This window comes from Chaetura pelagica, unplaced genomic scaffold (genome assembly GCF_000747805.2).
Source record: "Chaetura pelagica isolate M959 unplaced genomic scaffold, ChaPel_1.0 scaffold470, whole genome shotgun sequence".
Classification (NCBI taxonomy): domain Eukaryota; kingdom Metazoa; phylum Chordata; class Aves; order Apodiformes; family Apodidae; genus Chaetura; species Chaetura pelagica.
Window position 1 is genome coordinate 262,229 of NW_009951911.1, and position 6,672 is coordinate 268,900.

The window sequence follows — 6,672 nt, forward strand, 5'->3', positions numbered from 1 at the left end:
GGTCAGGGTTTCTCCTCTCCCCAGGGAGGGCAGGTGAGGAAACGGTGGCTCCAGAGTCGGGGGGCAGGACCAGATGCTGTTTAAGGACCTGGGAGAAGTTTGGGGGGAAATGGGCACCCCAAAAATTTCCTCCCCCCCCGGGTTGGGTAGCACAGAGGCAATAATGGGTCTGGGGACTTGATCTGACTGGTGGAGCTGACCCAGACAAGCCCTCCAGGCCCCCCCCAGGTACCCACAAGGCTCACCCTGCATAATTCCCCCCCCAAGAGTGGGGCTGGTTTATCCAAGTGCTGCAGGGACCTTGAACAGCACAACCTCAGATCTGGGGCAAGGGGACTCTCCCAAACCCCATCTACACCTCTCTCCATCCTTTCTTTCTCTCTCTCTCCTCTGGTGGGACTTGGTGCTGGAGTTGTCCTCTCCTGCCCTGCCTCTTTGAGAGCTGTCCCATCACCTGGATCTGCCCTTGGGACTGACCTTCAACCTTCCCCTCCATCCAAGCCTCCACATCCCAAGATAGGGATGGAAAAACCCAAGACAGGGATGAAAACAGCTGTGGGACCATCACAAACCTGGTGTTGGGCTCCTCCATCAGCTGGTGGCCCATGGGCCTCCTTCCAAGTCTGCAATCTGCAGGCCAGTTGGGAGCTGTGGCAAAGTGCCACCCCCAGGCACTGGGCTGTGCCAGCAGCAGGGCCAGGAGAGCTGACTTGGCTTTGAGTGATGTTTGATCTCTACAGTGAGAAAAGCCAAGCGAGGAGAGCAGGCTCATGTAAACACCAGGCTATTTATGGGAGGCTTTGCTGGAGCATCTCACACACCCTCCACCTCGGGAGGGGAGCTGGGACCCCACTATAGGGCTGCAGCCCTGGAGCTTCAGCAGCATGTGGGGTGGGGAAGCTGAGGACAGGGCACTGGGAGCAGAAGGGCCATCCCCAGGTAGCCCCCAAACCCCTCACCCACCCTCTTCCCAAGGCAAATGTCTTTGCAATCAAGCCCTGGCTGGGAGCAGAGCAGGAAAAGAGGCAGGTTCCTCACGGGAGAGCAATGCGGAAGCGAACGCAGATAGGTCCTGCCTTAATTGTATGCAAATCTCCCAACGACAGCAATTAACAAACCATCCCTTTTCCTTAATGGATTTGCAGTTTGTTCCCCACTCCCTGGACTTAATTTTAGCAGCACCCCTAAAAAAAACAACAACCAAACCCCAAGTGATGCCAAGACCGGGCTGTCCAGCTGGGAAGCTGCCTGAGGGGGGTGGGAGCTGCTCACCCAGCCCAAGGAAACTGTCCCAGGGCTTTGGCAAAGGCTGCAAAGGTGGTTGTTGGTCCTTATAGGTGGTTGGCAGAGGCTCCTCCTGATGGATTTGGCATCATCTTCTCACCCTCCTGGACACCAGGCTAGGCTTGTGCTGGGTGAGTGTTGGGGATTCCTTAAAAACCCATGAAAGGGGCTTTTCTGGTGACCACCAGGCACCCAGCAGCTCATTTGGGTCTTCCAGGCTGGTGTTTGGAAGGAGAAAATGGGCTGAGAGGTGCCACGGGTCCTGATGATCCCAGAGAAGTGTTGGGTGATGCTGCTACTGACAATTCCTGCCACCTCAGATGCAGTGGGAGGGATGGGATGAAGAAGGACGAAGAGGGACACAGTGTGGCTTCAATATTCCTGCTTTTCCACCCTGCCAGCTGCCACGGGCTGGGGACAGGAGCAGATCTGGGAGGGAGTGGCTGGTGCCAGCGTGAGGCACCGCAGGGCTCGGCGTGTCAGGGCTGGCTGAGCTGATGGGACCAAACCCCACCTGAATCCCTGCAAGGCTTGGAGCAGCCAAGGAATGCTTTTCCAAGGAGACAAGTCAGGGCCTGGGTGACTCATTCCCACCCATCTTGCTTCCTCCTTTCTTTGGAGGGTTGAGCTTTCTCCCTTCTGCCTCAGTTTACCTACACGAAGAGCAGCTCCCTTCTGCCCTCCTGGGTGCTCGGGGCAGAAGCTGAGGGTTTGTTCACCTCTTTGTGGGGACCATCTGGTCATGGGAAGGGGCCTCTTAATTAGGAAAGTTAATTAGGAGTGTGGCTGCTGCCAGCAGCCCAGGGCTGTGTGCTTGGAGGGCTGACGTCTCTGCAAGATATTAATTAGGATGAATGACCTCCCCAGTGCCGTGGTCCCCTGGGTCTGGAAAAGGTGACACAAGGTGAAAAAAGAAGGAGCAAAAAAAGGGGAAAGCACCTCCAAAAAAAAAAAAAAAGGAGCTGAGCTGTGCTGAGCTGTGCTGGAGTGTTGCTCACCCCATAGCACCAGCCCTGGGGTCACCTCCCCGTGTGGTCCAGGTGACACGGAGCCCTGGGTGCACTTCACTCGGGATACAGGGCAGTTCCAAGGCTTGTCAGAGGGTCACAGAGTGGTGGGGGTTGGAAGGGATCTCTGGAGATCATGTAGTCCAACCCCCCTGTAGAGCAGGATCCCCCACAGCAGATCCCACAGGAACACATCCAGAGGGGTTGGGATGTCTCCAGAGAAGGAGACTCCAGCACCTCCCTGGGCAGCCTGTCCCAGGGCTCTGTCACCCTCACAGTCAACAAGTTCCTCCTCATGTTCAGCTGGAACCTCCTGCGCTCCAGTTTGTGCCCAGTGCCCCTTGTCCTGTCACTGGGCACTGCTGGGAAGAGTCTGGCCCCATCCTGCTGACACCCCTGGAGATATTGAGGAGGGTTGATGAGATCCCCCCTCAGTCTCCTCCTCTCCAGCTGAACAGCCCCAGCTCTCCCAGCCTTTCCTCACAGGCAGGTGCTCCAGTCCCCTCAGCACTTGCTGGCCCTGCCCTGGTCCCTCTCCAGTAGCTCCTTGTCCTTCAGGAACTGGGCAGCCCAGAAACACTTGTGCCCAGTTTCTCTCCCATTTAATGGGACACAGAGCCCTTGGGAAACCGGATCCCCACACTTGGCAGGACGGTGCTTCCCCCTCTGGGCTTTGCAGCAGCAAATGACACAGCACAGAATCCAAATTCCCCGGGAGAGGATTGAAACCAGGCAGCCCTGGAGGGTGGATGGAGGAGCAGCTGCTTCCCTGGGGACTGGGCCTTTCCACCCAGCACATCTCAGCCTCACAGCCCAGGGCAGGTTTTCACACGGGCCAGCAGGGCTGCCCGTGCCCCAGGGAGGAAACTGAGGCTGGTTGTTGTGGCCACTCAGTGAGGAGGAGGAGGACACACCCCAGCTCCCCTGCACCCCGGGTAGGTGCCATGTTCATGGGCCCTTGGGGTCCCACACACCCACCCAAGGGGTCGAGCCCAGCTGGGTGCCCTGCCAGATGCCAGCCAGATGTTGCCTGCAGGCAGCTGGGGGGAAGCCAAGCTGGTTACCTTGGCACAGCAGGATGCTAAAGGGCTTTTGCTGTTCCCTGGCGAGGAGGAACTGCTGAGACATCACTTGGTGGAAGAGCAAACCCATCCCAAGCCCTGCCAGCTGCTGGCCCTTGGTGTGGGACAGAGCAGAGGCCTTGGGGACCCCGGCGGGGGGCAAGCTCTGCCCCAACCCAGCCCCTTTTTCTCCTCACTCCTGCCTCTTCCTCCCCGTGCTTTGGGTTTATTTTTTAATCCCCAGGGAGCCCCAGGAGTGTTGTGAAGCCAGGCTGCTGGCCAAGAGCTGCTCCTGCCACTGCTTCCAGCAGGCTCAGCAGCGCGGGAGGGGCTGAAACCTCCCCACTGCTGTGAGACATTTCAGAGGAGGGTCCAAACCCTTTGTCCCCCCAGATCTGTGGCCACCCCTTAAGCAAACCCAGCACCTGTTTAGGTGCTTTTGATGGGAGGCAGCCCATGGAAAGGCAGGATGGTGCTTGCTCCTTCCAGCAGGCGCTGAGCCCTGCCCCTGGGGAGGGAGGCTGGGGGGGTGGGTGTTCTGCAGCAGTGGTGACAGATCCTTCTGGGGCAAAGACTCGTGTGAAACAGCAACTTCCAGGAAAGGGGAGGGAGGGGAGGGGCTAGAGGAGGAAAAGGAAGGGGGAGAGGAAAATGTAAAAGGGAAAAATGCAGCTTCTGCAGGTCTTGGTTTACTAGGAGAGATGAAAGAGGGGAATCTCCTCTCCTGATGGAGCTCCAGGATGGTGTAATGAGTTGCTCATTGATTGTGGGGAGGAGATGAAGGGCTGAACAGGTGCTGAGCCTGGAGGACCCCAAGGTGAGACCCAGCCCTAGGGTCGTGGTGGCCTCAGGACGTGGGCTCCCCTGTGTACTCCATAGGGATGTGGGAAGAGAGGATCTGGGGTGAAGGAGAAGATGGGGTGAAGGAGTGACAGCAACAGAGGGAAGTGGCTGTAGATGGGCTGGGCTGTCTTGGTGCCTCCTGGGAAAGGATGGAGAGGTGCCCCAGCACCTGGGGAGTGAAGAAAAGCCACGTCCCCACAGCTGCTGCTCCAGCAGTTTGAGTTTCTTGCTTTTGCAACATGTCCTGTGTTTCTATTTTAAAATTCTCCCCTATTAGCTTCCAGCTGTCACTGCATCCCTCTCGGCTGGCTGGGCAGCTCGAGGTGTTGGGAACAGGGTTTATTTCCCTCCTCACACACAGGCTGAAACTACATCACCACTCTCCAACACAAATGCTTTTCCCCCATCTGCCTCCTGCCCCCTCCAAGCCCTGTGCTCTCCTGCTGTCCAGATTATTTTCTTATTTCCAGAAATGAAGTCAGGACAGAAATTCACCAGGCAGGTCCTCCCTGTTGGAGGAAAAGCTGGTTAAACCTTTCCTACATACCTAAACCTACAGATTCCTGTTGAAGACATGAAAAATTCCTGATCAGCAGAGGTGATCCATCTCCTGCCCTGTTCCCCTTCTCCTCTCCCAGCTGGGATCCTTTCCCCTGGGCCCCCAGAGCAGCACAAACATCACCCGACCCGTCACAGCGCCGGCGAAAACAACCTCAGAGCCCTGGTCCCTGGGGGCTGGTTTCTGCAGGACAGGGCCTCTGCCGTGGGGACATGTGACATTTGACATTGCACAGAGCAACGTTCCCACAGCTGGCTGCCTTCCTCGGGGACACACAGCCAGGAGTCCCCTGCCACCAGCTCAGAGCGCGTTGGCGTCGATGGACACGGAGGCTGCTCCTCCTGCTGCTCCTCCTGCAGCTCCTCCTGCTGCTCCTCCCTCCTTCCCCCCATCTTGCTCCCATGGGTGGGGAGGATTTGGGGTGCAAGGGCCATCTTGGAGCTCACTCAGCCTCCTGGTGGGATGAATCTGTGCTCTGGAGGGGGGAGATGATTTACCACTGTGATGCCCCATGGACCTGCTGCCACTGGGAGTTGCCACGTGGCTCTGGGGCTCTGAGGTGATGGAGAAGGGGGGACCGACCAGCAGAGGTTCAGAAGGCAGCAGGATGGCTGCAGATTTTGGGGTGCTGAGAGCCCCTAGATGCTCACTGAGCTCCAGAGGGAGGAAGGTGGGCAAGGGGGGAATACAGACCATGCCTTGGTTGGAAAGGGTGTGAGGAAGGATGACTGGGGAGAGCAGCAGAGAGCTCAGCCAGGCATGGGGAAGGCAGCTGGGTGAGTAACCCCAAAATTCCACCCCTTTCCTATGGGAGCAGCCCTTTCCCACGAAAATCCCTGGCTGAAGCAGCGTTTGTCTTCTGTGTCTGTGTCCTCCAGAGTGGGGATGGGAGAGGGGAAGGAAGGTCCCTCTGTGTCCAAATCCCTCACGTTTTCCTGCAGGAATGAAGGAAGGTGAAACCCTGGCTCATGCCTGCTCAGCCTTCCCAAAACATCCCAGGGCCCAGGAGCTGGGATGCTGCCCCTCCACATATCCCCTGGGTTTAAAGGGGGGCCAGGACCCAGCACAGCCTCTGAAGAGGCACCGGGAAAGAAAAATCCAGGCACAACCCTGGGTGCACCCGAGGCTCCTCTCCTGGGAACAAGGGACCTGCCCAGCCCCGGGGGCAACAGAGACTCCCAGTTTCAACTCCCCAAATAACTGCTCTTGGAAAGGCAGAGCCCAAGGTGGGGGCTGGTGGCTGAGGGGTTCGTCTCCCCCCCCCGAAGGTGGGCAAGGGGGGAATACAGACCATGCCTTGGTTGGAAAGGGTGTGAGGAAGGATGACTGGGGAGAGCAGCAGAGAGCTCAGCCAGGCATGGGGAAGGCAGCTGGGTGAGTAACCCCAAAATTCCACCCCTTTCCTATGGGAGCAGCCCTTTCCCACGAAAATCCCTGGCTGAAGCAGCGTTTGTCTTCTGTGTCTGTGTCCTCCAGAGTGGGGATGGGAGAGGGGAAGGAAGGTCCCTCTGTGTCCAAATCCCTCACGTTTTCCTGCAGGAATGAAGGAAGGTGAAACCCTGGCTCATGCCTGCTCAGCCTTCCCAAAACATCCCAGGGCCCAGGAGCTGGGATGCTGCCCCTCCACATATCCCCTGGGTTTAAAGGGGGGCCAGGACCCGGCACAGCCTCTGAAGAGGCACCGGGAGGGAAAGATCCAGGCACAACCCTGGGTGCACCCGAGGCTCCTCTCCTGGGAACAAGGGACCTGCCCAGCCCCGGGGGCAACAGAGACTCCCAGTTTCAACTCCCCAAATAACTGCTCTTGGAAAGGCAGAGCCCAAGGTGGGGGCTGGTGGCTGAGGGGTTCGTCTCCCCCCCCCCCAGCCATTTCACACCCCCAGAAGTGTATTGATCTGTGAGGCCAAAGGGACCAGAC